At 39.6% G+C, this 14,537-nt stretch overlaps 1 long non-coding RNA gene across 1 annotated transcript; it reads left to right on the top strand.

The window, feature by feature from the left end:
- Window positions 1-2,152: 2,152 nt before the first annotated feature.
- LOC121993943 lies at window positions 2,153-4,417 on the top strand. Its single transcript, XR_006115503.1, has 2 exons — window positions 2,153-2,640; window positions 4,229-4,417. It is a non-coding gene; the product is annotated as an uncharacterized LOC121993943 (long non-coding RNA).
- Window positions 4,418-14,537: the final 10,120 nt, after the last annotated feature.

The raw sequence follows: 14,537 nt of genomic DNA, 5'->3' as shown, positions 1-14,537 counted from the left end.
GGCGCCTTGAAGAAGGCAGAAGGCTCCTTGGAAGGCGCCTTGAGTGAGGTTTAAGGTGCCTTGAATGGATGAAATTCGACCAGGTCAGGTTTGATCCACGTGGAAGACCAGGCAGCATGAAGGCGCCTTGAGCAACCTTCAAGGCGCCTTGAACACCCTTTATAAGGGGGTTTCTACCAGCACTTCAAAACAACGAATACCAAGTGATCTCTCATCAACGTGCTGCTCCAAAAGACGTTCCGAAGTGCTGCTACAAGTGCCCGACGACCCGAAGCTTCAATCTTCTTCTTTCTTAAGTTGTCGGTACAAGTTTATTTCAATACTTTCAGTGTAATTTGTAATTTCTATCGTGATTATAGTTGTTTCCCATGGAAAGCGATCAAGGATCGCGGGCCTTCGAGTAGGAGTCGCCTTAGGCTCCGAACGAAGTAAAATCTCTCGTGTCTCTCTCTGTGTGTTTGTTTGTTTTTAATTCCGCTGCTTTAAATACTCTAACGCTGTTTTCGATTCCGATACGTACAAAATAGCCACGAGCTCTATTCACCCCCCCTCTTGCACGTCTCGATCCAACATGTAGATCTAGAGGATTCAGGAATTTTGTTTCTCTTCTTAGACCTAATTGAGGTTATTGATTTTTTCTTCAGGTTCGACGATGAAATTTGCTCGATTTTGTGGAGACTACAGATTTAACGATGTTTTCCAATCTGTCGTTGGACTATTTTGATTTAAAGATGGAGGTAGATGGTGGAATTTGGGGGCATTCTAATACGGTTGAATCTTTGTTGCTGATCGTTTATCAATCTGTGGCTTTATGAAAACATCAAGATCTACATTTAGGTGTCGTTTCCTTAGTTTTGATGTTGAGATTATGACAATATGGATCCACCATATTTGGGTGTGCATAACTTAATGTATTGAATACACCTGTACCTGCTTCTTCTTGAGTTTCAATTAATGCTGCATAATTTAGTTTTAAGGTTGTGTTAATTTTTTAGTGCTATTGTTATGTTTATCTACACAATTCTTGTTCCAAATTCTTACCACAAATGGTTGGTCACTGATTTAAAGGTTAGGACAATTTCCTAATTCGATTAGGGGCACTTTGATCATGTATAGTTTAGAGTAACTATGTAAATCTAGTGGTATCATCTTCCAACTCATGTAACAGATAAGTTAAAAGTTGATGCTGCACCTTCTTAGTGGTAGAGGATAGCTCGTACATTGGTTCAGTTTAAGGTTTCACATTTGCTTAGTTTAATGTTTTGCTTATTGATGTTTAAAGGTTTGCTAGTAAGGAATTATGTTGCATGTACCGCAAATGCTTGGTCACTGATTTAAAGGTTAGGACAATTTCCTAATTCGATTAGGGGCACTTTGATCATGTATAGTTTAGAGTAACTATGTAAATCTAGTGGTATCATCTTCCAACTCATGTAACAGATAAGTTAAAAGTTGATGCTGCACCTTCTTAGTGGTAGAGGATAGCTCGTACATTGGTTCAGTTTAAGGTTTCACATTTGCTTAGTTTAATGTTTTCCTTATTGATGTTTAAAGGTTTGCTAGTAAGGAATTATGTTGCATGTACCGCCAGTAGGAGTAGCCATGACCGAGCCATGCAAAGATATATATGTATACAAGTTCTAAATGCCATGATGAATTTCGAAGACAGTGGTGGAGACCATTTATGTTTAGTAAATCTTACCTTCAGTGGTTAGATAGTATCATGGAAGCAGCGGAAGCAGGGTGAGCTCATAACCCAAAGAGTCATATCTTACGTTTGGAGATTGGTTCATGATATTTAGTTGGAGTAGTATATGAGTATGTTGCTTGGTTGATGTTCTTAGATGAGAATCCCTGAGTTGAGTAGTAAATTTGGGGATCAAATTTTTATTAGTGGGGGAGAATGTAAAATACGGTGCCCAGATAATAATTAAATAATAAGGTTATTTGATAAATAATCTTATTAGATTTTTCAAGATTTTTAAGAATTTTCTGGAAATTAATTGAAGCTTGTATGATGAATTTAAGCGGATAGATTTATAGGCCTGGTAAAAGCCCGTTTAGATATCCCAATTAAGTTAGGAGTTAATTGATTTCAATTAACCTAAGTCTAATATATATAAACCTAGATTTTGTTTTTATGTTCGTTTTTTTCTCTCTTCTCCTTTTATCTCCTCCTCCCGATCCCCAAATCTGGCCGAGCTCCTCTTCGTCGTTGCCGCCACCTACTCCGGAGCCATCGCTTCTTCTCGTGCCCTAGCCATCACTGCCGCCCGAACCCCCTTCCTCTTCTCGTCTCCTTTGCGAGCGATCTCCGCCCAATCCACGCCGTCACCCTCTTCTTTCCCCCTCCGTGTGGGCTCTGCCCAACACCCTGACGCCGCCTAGTGCCGCGTTGCCCGACGGACATTGGCTGATCCGTGGCCTAGCCTCCGTCTCGTGTCTCTACCCGATGCCGCCGCACCTACTCGAGTGAGGGCGACCCGATGATGTCGCCGCCGTCGTGAGATGTCATTGGCCATTGCCTAGCTGCCGTTCTTTCCCTGACATGTGCGACATGCACTTGTGCTGGTCCTCTTCCCTTGCTTTCCTGTTGTTACACCACATTTTCACCGTGAACTATCGCCAGGAAGCCGCATGGTAACAAACCCCTCTACCTAAGCTCTTTTGTGCAGCTTAATTTATCACGTTAGTTAGCATTAACAAGATGGTTAGCTTGTTAATCCTTGAGATGAAATTTGATTGTGGTGGCGGCAAGTTGAGTAATTTCAGTTAGCAGTGAGGTGAGGTGATGAGTTAGGCTCCAATGGATTAATTATCACATGTAAATTGTAAGGGTAAGATTAGTTAAACCCTATTATTAATTTGGATGGATTAATTAATAAGCTTATGATGTAATTAATTGATCTATAGTGTAATTAATACGTGGATTAAACAAATGGATAATTATTAATCTAAGATTAATTAAGCCATGGTGTATGAGGAACGCGGAGATAGTAGGTTGAGTTAATCAGTGTTTTTCCTTATCGGTTTAGGATTGGGAATGTGATAATTAGTTTATGTTTTAACCAAGCTACACTATACACAATGTGATTGTAGGACTTTTATTCAAGACGAGCGTATCGACGCGTGATTTGGTTTAGACTACATAGTAAAGGCGGGTACTTCTTGCTTTATTTCTTTTAGTACTTTGACCTTGGTGCATGAACTATATTGGATAAGTAACTGTTTTTACCTTTACTCCACTCTTATTTTCCTGCGCTTGATACTTCCACTCAACCTTTGAGTTATTCGTTTCTATATCCATACAGTCTCTTGTTGTCATCTATGATATTTAGCAGATAATAGATACCAACCTTATATGCTTTGATTATTGTTTATTTATGTACTGTATTGAGCATGCTGGCTTCATGTAGCATACCTGATTCCTATTTATATTTATATGATGACTGTTGTATGTTGTGTATTATATCATGACATGCATGTCAATGACAAATTCTCCCTTGCGGTCGAGAGAGTCATTGACCAGGGCCGCATCCTCAGCCACTCGAGAGAGTGGTAACTGGAGTTGATGCCTCTTGTCCTGTCATGCCGCACTCGACCACTCATGGGTAGTGGTAGCTGGAGTTGCGATCAGTAGAGACTCCCTTCGCTGTGTAGTTAGTTAGCTACTCAGCACCTGTCCATTCATTCACTCGAAAGTAGTGGCGGCCTTTGAGTGGTACAGTTATCATCGATCCGGCCTCTCGACCATATAGGGGTCGTGGTGCAGAGAGGTGGGCGGGGTGACTATCCGTGCATACGCTGTTATTATACTTACTTTGGCTGCTGCTGTTTACATATGTTGTTGTTGCTTACTTATACTGTTGTTGCTAGCTTATGCTACTATTGCTTACTTATACTGATATGTTTACATAGGTTGAGATATATATCTATTGTGTGTATTTAGACCGACTTACCTATTGGTAGTATGTATATACCTCACATGTTACCTTATAGTTATGAGTAGCTGTATAGCAGAGTTGCTCTACTCCCGATTTTACTAGCTTAGGATATGGTTACAGGTATCAACATTTATTGTGATTTTATTTTAGTATCTGCTATTTCTCTTATGAGACTGTATAACTGTTGACACTCTCTATTTGGATATTATGTTCATGCACTCTCTTTCTTTTACTCGCTGAATCCTAGTACTCACCACCCCATAAAATGGTTTTTCTTTCGCCAGGTAGCAGATAGATGAGTCATGGATGCTTGGAGAGATGCTGCCTGCCAGTCTTGTGTCATATCCGAGGAATGATTTTAGTTTTGTTTCTCTTTACTTGCATTTCATATTCGTTGGATTTGGTGCTGTGAGAACTAACTATAATTTGATACTTGTTTTGTGGACTTTATATCTGTGATGTTTTGTGGACTTTGCATTTGTGGGTTTTATTTCTGTTATTTCGCTATGTTTTCAGTGTAGTCGTGTAGGCTGTTAGTGTTTTAAACTGCGTGGGTGTTGTTGTTTTGTTCCAGCTGAGTAGGTTGTATTATATAAATTATGTGGTTATGTGTGTTCCAGCCGTGTGGGCTGATGAATATGTTTATTATGTTGTTGTGTATGTATATTGCTTCATATTATCACCAGTATAGGGGAGATGTTGTCGAAATTTTGTCGGTAGGGACTCCTTTGGGGGCGTGACAAATCTTATGAGCCCTCTAGAGCTAAAGCTTCCCATATGCAAACCCCCATTTTTAGGTACTTACATTGAGTTATGAGTAAAACTATTTTTGGTAGAGGGGAAAGCGATGGAGTTGTTATGAATGTAAAACTTTATGCTTTGTGGGCTATGTTACATAAGGTTGTTTTGGATTCTGGTTTCCATTTTTTGCAAACCTTGGTGAGAGAAAGGAAGGCATCCTCAGGATTGATCAGTTTTGGTGGTTTGATTACTCAAGTAGCTTTGAAAAGCTATAAATTTGGGCTGTAATATAGATGAGCTAGAGATCATTCATGGTAATAATATGATTGATATTGATGCATGTCTTGCTATGAAAATGATTTGTCGGGATGAGAATGGTTTTGCTTTTCCTAGGAGGGATGATTTTCCACTACCCCTTCCTTATCTTGAGCGGACTTCTCTTCGCAATCCTACTAATTGGGTGATCACTGATGTAATCCTGAGAATGTTCCTTCTTTATTCGAAGACACTGAGCCCCACCTTGAGCCTCGTCATCTGGACACTCGCAGCCCTCCGAGGATCTGGAACCTGCTAGACATTCTTTCACCTATGGTACTGGTCATTCCAGATTTGATTTTTCTAATTTTTGTGCATCTCTATACTCGCTTCATAGGAAGCAAGAGGCCCAATGTGTGATGTTAGAGGGCTGCTTTTCTTTATCAGATGATCAGTTTAGAGAGGTCCAAAATCATTTTCAGTTTATGAGGAATTTTCAAAGTCAAGTGGCCGAGTTTGTTCAGGACTATAATATTGATCAAGATAGGATAAGAGAATTCATGCAGGGTATGAGTATTACTAGTCAACAAGTTGTGCCCTTTATGAATATCATAAGTTCTTGAGTGAAACTCCGGGTTTCCCTAGTTTTCCTATTGGTCGTCCAAGTAGACCCCCACCTCCTCCTCCACCACCATATTGATTTCATCGGGACGATGAAAAGTTTAAGTCTGGGGGGGGGGGGGGGTGGTTTGCAACCTGAATTTTTTTTGCATTTTCAGTTTCATGCATTTTGTTTATTTTTGTCTTGCTTTTGTTATGTTTATTTTAAAATAAGTTATTGCTTTTGACTATCATTTGACTGTCTTTTGAAGTGTTTTGTGATATTCATATTGAGAACATCAATCCTCACTTATATGCTTACTTGTCTAAAAGAAAAATGGTTAGCATATTTTTAACTTGATTCATGATGTTGTAAATGATGCTAGTATGTTTAGTGTACCTCTTTTATCTATCTTAAGTTGCATGATGTGAGCTAAGTATTCTATGGAAATAAGTTTAAGTTTTGACTTAACATTAAGGATCTTACTTACACTTTACTTGAGCTTGAATAGTTGATATCATTAAAATAGTCATGATTCATCTTATTTGTTTAGTACTTGGTTTCCATGGTGATTTCTCAAACTTCATTTTGGTTACGGGATGAGGCTCGAATCATGTAAGCTCATTTGGAAAAACTAAAATATCCCAACATTTGTGCAGTATATTTGTGTTTAAGTGTTGCACCTTACAATCACTTAGAAAAAAATGAAATGAAAAAAAAGAAGAGAATAAAAAAATGATTATGAAAAAAAGGGATATAAAAAATAGTTATCAAGAGTGGAAACTAGCAAGTTACCCCTTTGAGACCGAGTTAGGTTACTGGGGAAATGACTGCTATGTTTCTCTTGATATCGAGCATGCCTTTGAGACCCTGGGTTGATTGAGAAATATGAACCAAGTGTATGGTAGGTAAGTGCCTATCACTGGAAACATTAGGAACTCAATTGGATGATGACTTAATTAGGACAAAGATTGAAACTTGAAGAGTTGGGTCACTTATTTGCACTGTGCACAAAGAGACTTATGCTTAAGCCATACTTGGGTTATTTCTATGATCATGTTCATCAATGAAACTTGTAGATAGAGTAAGGAAAGTGCATTAGGGATTATGATGCATTATTGAGCATGTGAGTTTTGATTATGACATTTTGCTTGAGGACAAACAAAAGTTTAAGTCTGGGGGTGTGATGTGTGTAGATTTTATACACTTATTTAGCATATTTTGACGCGCATTCCTATATTTTATGCATGCTCTATCTATGCATTTTCATACTCCTTGCTTTACTTTTAGCATATTTACTCTTCTTTGTTCGAAGATCTGCTCTTGTGCATTTTCTGTCTACATGAGTCAAATTTGGAAAGGAAATGATATTCGTGGAAAGTTTGATCAATGAATGAGGGAAGTCAGTGCCAGCCATGTGTGTCACACGGCCATGTCAAAGGAACAGGAAGGGAAATGGTCATGGATGTGTGGAGCAGATCGGGTGTGCAGCATCAGCAGGAGAGGGGGCTGACATGGCAGTGTGGTATCACACGACCGTGTCACTTTTGAAGCAGATTCAGAACACGTCTGTGTAGATCTACACGATCGTGCAACCTTTCCTGAAGCCAAGCATTGCCAGGCCGTGTGTGCCACACGGTCGTGCAACCTTTCCAGAGACTAAGATTGGCACGGTCGTGTGTGCCACATGGCCGTGTGAGCCATCTAGAGGTGGAGCATGGCACGACCATGTGAATCTCACACGACCGTGTGACTCTGGCCGATAGCAAAATAGGCAAGGTCGTGTGAGGGCCACACGGTCGTGACACGGGTCGTGTGGCGCCCAAACCCCCTGCTCTATATAAAGGGTTCTTCCCTCTTTAAAAGGGGGAGGCTCTCCCTTTGGGGAGATCCAATTTGAAGGTTCTTCTCCATCTTTTGGGTGTCGATCCGACAATCTAAGGACGTCTCCATTCCGGATTCGACTCCGGTAGCAAGGATTGGTTCTGAAGATTACTTGTCATTTCTAGATAAGCATTTCTTTTCTATCTTCTTGATTTGGATCGAAATGTTTACGATCTTCTTGTCTTCGGATCTTTTCTTTTGTTCCATGGAGCAGATCTCCTTGTTCTAGGATGGAGGGAGTATTTGTGATGTGAATTGATGTATGAATTCAAGGATTTGCTAACTTCTTGTTTTAATGATGTTGTTATGTTTTGTATCAATTCAATCTTGTGTGGATTGTTGTGTTTGGATCTAATTACCATTCTTGATTGGATGTTTGTAATTCTTGTGGATCTTGTTGAGGAATTCTCTATGTTGTATGACCGAGGGGCGTCGTGACAGGGTTGCCCCATTAACAGACATCTTGAGGATCACCTTAAAGGGTGAAGCAAGAATCTATAAAGAAGTGGGATAGATAAATGAACTGATCCCTATATCTTGATGTGAATTGATTAGTAATGTATTTCTATGTTGTATGACCGAGGGGCGTCGTGACAGGGCTGCCCCGCTAACGGATTTCATAGGGATCATGACTATTTAGTTGCTTAAGGTATAGATATAAGTCCCTTGTCGGTGTTTTCTGCAGGAGATAACTGACGACTTCTTACGAATACATGACAATTGAGGATATAATTGGTAAAATCATATTACATTGATAAGTATCATGAAGAAACCAAATCTCCTAGAACTTTCATAAAACCTAGTTTCTGCATTACTTTTCTATTTCCATTTGCTTTTAGTATGTGCAATTCTTAGTTAACTGTTTATCTAATTCGCTTTGAAACATCTTTAGTGATTATAACCAGCCCCTATGGATATGATATCTTTTATATTACTGATGACGTAACCGTGCACTTCCGGTGACGTAACATAGGGATATTGATTTTTTAAATGAGTTGATATGATTTGAGATTTATCTAGTAACCAATATGTAATTGAGAAATCACCATGGAAACATAAGTACTAATCAAGTTCTATGAATCATGACTATTTTTGGAGTTATCTTTCATCAAAACTAGGCAACGTGAAAAAAGATTCAAAAACTAGGCCATCACTCAAATTTTTTAAAATAAAAACACTGCTGTCTTCATGCTACTAAAGATAGAGAAAAGTAGATCATCAAATATACTAACACTATAAATCATAACAACATGAGTCCAAAACAAGCATCCTAGAATTTTTTCTATGAGAACAAGTCAGCAGTAATGTGATAATTGATACACTACACATGCCACAGATAAAACTATACAAATTGAAAATAAACTAAATATATCTAAGCAAAATGCATAAAATGTAATCAAACTAAAATTAATGCAGCTAAACTGAAATAAAAAATAAGCAACAAATATGTACATATGTACAACTCTCCCTCAGACTTAGACTTTTCATTTTCTCAATAAAATCATTATAATGGTGGAGGATGATATGTTGAAGGGAGAAATGATGGAGGTGGGATATGGTGGCTGAGGGCAATCCTCAGGTGGTGGAGAGAATGACCTAGGAGGGAATCTCGATACTCGCGATAAGTTGCCAAGGTGCTCATGATACTTAAAAAGCATAGCAACCTGTTGTCTAGTCAATTCCATGGAGCACCTAAATCCTTCATTCTCCCCTACACATAGTAATAATTGTTCACAAATTCTGAGACCTACACTTGAAAATTCCTCATCATCCTAAAATGGTACCATATTTCTTGGAACTATTCTTGAGTCAATGCAAATTTCCCTCCAACATGTGTTGGTGGATACTATGCTTCTTATGAAGAGTGTCCAAAGAAGCAAAGAAATCCAAATAAGCAAATCTATAGGTACCCATATCTCCATAAGTGAATGAATGTCTAACCGACTTAGAAAATTTGGCTGGCTCAAGGTATCTAGAGGAGGAGGGTTCAAGGTGCTCCTTGGGGATGGAGGCATCCTTGGGTGATAAATCCTTAACAATCCAATTACCAAAGTTATGAATTGTGGTGCCATCGGGGTTAGAGAGGAGAAGTTGAAATGCATTTCTCCTAATGAAACCAAATCCATTCACTCCCCAACAAATCATTTTTACTGCTAGACAAGTATCAATATCAATCTTAGAGTTGCCATGAATAATATGTAGACCATTTAGTTCACACTCTAAGTTTTTAACAATTTGTATGATTAAACCATCAAAAATAATTGTACAAGTAGTAGCCTTGCTGGATCTCGCTAAGATTTGAAGAATGTGGAACCCGAATCAAAATCAAATTTGTTTAGCATGACTCAAAAAGAGTAAAGCTCAACTTTTCTAAGCACCTCGTCACTCTCACCTCAGCCAAAAATGATTTTACTCATGACATGGTGGAGGTAGCGAAAAATAGGGTTTTTCAATAGATGAAGCTTTGGAGACAAATGGATCATAGGGTTCATTTAAATCGGTAATTTCATTTCAAAATGAATTACTATTGAAAGTGTAGTCAAACTTATGAGATCACTAGTGGGAAAGTCAAAGCAATTATTAAAGTCATAAAGAGATCATTGGTAATCATGATTCATCAAATGAAAGATAATCTTTCCATCATGATCATCATCCAAAGTAAAATGAGTCTCTAACAAAATAAAGAATTCAAGAGTAATGCGGGAATATGTTTGATGATTCATATACATCAAGTCATTACAATCTAAGTTGTTAATTAACCAATCAATGTTATCCCTAATTCCCGAAAGCATCTATAGTGTAAGAGTCAAGGTATCTTGTACAAACTAATTTACGGGAAACAAGAACATTAAATCTAGTTTTTTGTTTATTATTTCTAAAAATAATTCTAAGATAATTTTATGTTACCCTTGTTGTACGCTTGACGTTTGCCTTTGTCTTTACCAATGCCTTCCCTTTTCCCTTGTTAGTACCCTTTCCTTTGTCCTTGTCCGGGTCGTTGCCTCTACTGGATCCACCACTACTTCGAAGTCTTTTCAATATATTGGACATGATTGCAAGTCAAGAGGGGAAGGAGAGTTTGTGAAAGAGAGGAGATGGTGATCTGTTAATTTAGGGGATAGAGGAGAAAAGAGAGCCTCTTGCTTTGGGGAAGGAAGAAGATCTTGAAGAGAAGAGAGACTCGGTGAAGAGAAGACTAAAGAATCTTGAAGGAAAGAGAAGAGTTTCTTGTGTAAATTAAGAGGAAAAGAAGAGGAGAGGAGTAGAGATCTTGGTTTCAAAGTGGATGAAAACTTAGATCTAGCTCTTTGAAAGAGTAGATCTTTCTCAAGGTAGAAGAGAGAAGAATAAAATTGAGAGAAAGGAGAAGAAATATAGGGGAGAGGAGCTTTTGCAGAGTCGACACGGTCGTGATAAAGTCAGACACCACTGTGTCTAGGGTTTAATACCCTAAGATCCTCGCCATATCGCCATGAAAAAATGACATGGCCTAGGTGTGGATTTCTATGTTCTAGTGACATAATCGTGTCAAAATGACATGGTCGTGTTATGTATCTCTTTGTAAGCTTGGTACTGCCGTGTTGGAAAATACAGTCGTGCCATGCTTCCTTCTAGACAAACATGACCCCTTCTTTTTCTCTTTTTTTTTTTCTTTCACGGTTGTGTCACAGGAGACACGACTGGAAAAATTCTCAAATCGCCATGGCCATGTTGAAAGACATGGACATGCCATGCCTTTTTGTCACCATGGGACATAACCGTGTGAGCTATTGTCCAAGTTTTTCTTCAACACGACCTTTCTTTGTTTGTTCTTCCAAAATGTCTTCACACCCATACAAAAGTCCATGGCCAGATCGTGAAGGACAATAAACCTATAAATGAGAATAAACTTGAATTAAAATTAAGAAAAATAAACTAAAAATAAAAACAAGAATAGGAAAACAAACCCTTAGGATGCCTCCCAAGAAATGCTTATTTAGGGTTATGAGCTCAACCCCTAATTTGGCTCAACTTGGAGCCTTTGCCTTGAAGGGGAGGTATTCCTTGTTGGGGTTGAAAGGTTTCAAATATAGTCCCATATTAGAAACACATAGGAAAGATCATGGGTTTATAAGAATTTAGATATCTCTACAATAGCATAATATTGTCTACTTTGGGCCTAAGCCCTCATGGTTTTGCTCTTGGGCTCTCCCCAAAAGGCCTCATGCCAATGGAGATATCTTTTCTCTTATAAACCCATGATCTTTCCCATGTGTTTCTAATATGGGACTATGTTTGCAAACTTGCAACCCCAACAATCTCCCCCTCAAACAAAGGACCATAGGCTTCCCACGTCTGATCCTCGACCCACCAGGTCTTCCTGCCCCTTGGTCCACCCGACCTACTAGGACTTCCTTGCCTAGTCGTAACTAGGACTTCCTGCCTGGTGTCTGGTCCTCTTGATCCGAACATAGGAGCCCCCACTTTCTTTGTTCGAGGTCAATATTGTACCCATATGACTCAATCAGACCATAGCTCTTGTGCACAGTCGGTGGTTAAACCTTTTGACAGTCCGGGCTCTGATACCAATTGTTGGATCGAAAAGCGCTAGAGGGGGGTGAATAGCGCTCGTGGCTATTTCGTTCATTTCAGAATCGTAAAAGCAGTCGAGTAAATAAACGTAGTGGAATAAAAACAAACACACAAACACAAGGGATTTACTTCGTTCAGAGCCTGTAGCGACTCCTACTCGAAGGCCCACGATCCTTGATCGATTTCCGTGGGCAACAACTATAAGCACGAAATTATTACAAGCTAAATACAATTTAAAACAGTAATTAAAAATACCAATGACACTTAGGAAATATCAGATTTGGAGCTCCGGGTCGTCGGGAAGTATTCGCAGCACTTCTGGGTCGTCTCGTTGACAACACGTTAAAGAAAGGTTGCTTAGAGGAAGTTCTATCGAATTGCTGGTCGAGTGCTGCTTTTATACAGTGCTCAAGGCGCCTTGAAATCCATCCAAGGCGCCTCCAGGAGGGCCGAGTCATCCACGTGGATCAAGCCTGAACTGGTCGTGACTTATCCCTTCAAGGCGCCTTCTGTGCTCTCCAAGGTGCCTTCATCCACCAGTCCAAGGCGCCTTGAGCTTCCTTCAAGGCTCCTCCAAGCTTGCTTTGTAGCCAGCTCAGCTTTGCATCCGAGGCACCTCCAAGCTCCATGGAGGCGCCTTGGGGTAACCCTAGGTGGAAAGTCCTGGTGTCGCGAACCAGGTGAAAGACTGGACCAGCCGGGAAGCGGAAGTCCAGCAAAAAGTCCGGAAGCATCGAGCACCGAGCAAAAGTCCAGTCGATTTGGAGGATCAAACTGGCAATAGGTAAATCTCCTGAGTGTAGTAGGTGAGGACGTGTTCCCCGTAGAGGGAACAGTAGGCGTCGGGTCGACCTAGGGATTTCGGTCGGAAATCTGAAGTCAGGCTCGGACAGTCCAAAGACTGTCATCATATTCTATTATCATATCTATATTGTTGTTTTGTGCTAACTTTGTTTTGCAGGGTATGTGTTTGGGACTAACACTTTTTGTAGGACCAAAGGAGCACAACTTAGCCTCGGATGAACAGTGTCTGAGGCGCCTCCATGGAGCTTGGAGGCGCCTTGGATGCAAAGCTGAGCTGGCTACGAAGTAAGCTTGGAGGCGCCTTGAAGGAAGCTCAAGGCGCCTTGGACTGGTGGATGAAGGTGCCTTGGAGAGCACAGAAGGCGCCTTGAAGGGATAAGTCATGACCAGTTCAGGCTTGATCCACACGGGCGACTAGACCCTCCTGGAGGTGCCTTGGATGGATTTCAAGGCGCCTTGAGCATTGTATAAAAGCAGCACTCGACCAGCAACTCGACAGAACTTCCTCTAAGCAACCTTTCTTTAACGTGTTGTCAATGAGACGACCCAGAAGTGCTGCGAATACTTCCCAACGACCCGGAGCTCCAAATTTGATATTTCCTAAGTGTCGTTGGTATTTTTAATTACTGTTTTAAATTGTATTTAGCTTGTAATAATTTCGTGCTTATAGTTGTTGCCCACAAAAAGCGATCAAGGATCGCGGGCCTTCGAGTAGGAGTCGCTACAGGCTCCGAACGAAGTAAATCCCTTGTGTTTGTTTTTATTCCGCTGCGTTTATTTACTCAACTGCTTTTACGATTCCGAAACGAACGAAATAGCCGCGAGCGCTGTTCACCCCCCCTCTAGCACTTTTCGATCTAACATTCCCCTCCATGATAATTTTCCTCTGGTCCCTCTTTCATCTGGGCTCTTGCTGGAATGATGTATTTATTGTTCTTGGCTCTAGGCCTTTTCTCCTTGCTTGCTGGACTTGGTGTTTCATTCGGAAGTCTTCCATTGGAGTGAATCTCATACTCCTCTTGTTGGAGTTCATCCAACCTATAACAAACACTTTTATTGTTGGAAGAGAATTAGTGGCCTTAGATAAATCAAACTTTAGTATGTATACTAAATGTATACTAAAAGTCTAGCTTTTTATATTAACATTTATTTAGAAATAAGAATCACATTGGTCAAATGACAATATTTATGCTAAGTGTAGTTGTCCTTTTAATTTATATTATAGATAACATGGTGTGAGAAGACACACAGAAGTTCATATTATCAGTTCCTTATAAATTATAAATAGTAGCTCACAACCAAGATGGAATGGGACAAACCATTGGAGTGGTTGTAGTGTAATTTGGTGTTAGTTTATCTTAACTATAAAATTAAACTAGTACACTAGGTGTGTATTGAGCAAGACCAATTGAGGTAGTTCTTTTTATACTGACTTAATAAAAGAACAAGACCTCTGTTATTATGAAAGTGTATGGTCTTAATTCCGATATAATAATAAGCATGTATACTTAGTATTTATTTCTTTAATTTAACAATAGATGAGATTTAGTTCAATAAATCAATAGGCCCGATAGGTTGGGAAATAATATTATTTATATAGTGTGTTGTTGATTATAGAAGGAAACTGTGTCCTAGTAATTTTGTTTGATAATGTCCCCTTGAGGAGCTAATAAGGATAGTCATGTAAACCCTACAGGTGGACTTAGTCCGACATGACAATAAAGTTGAGTGGTACT

This window comes from Zingiber officinale, chromosome 6A (assembly GCF_018446385.1).
Source record: "Zingiber officinale cultivar Zhangliang chromosome 6A, Zo_v1.1, whole genome shotgun sequence".
In the NCBI taxonomy this organism is placed as follows: Eukaryota; Viridiplantae; Streptophyta; class Magnoliopsida; order Zingiberales; family Zingiberaceae; genus Zingiber; species Zingiber officinale.
Note: the sequence above shows the minus strand (reverse complement) of the source record. Positions and strands in the feature narration are given on the sequence as shown.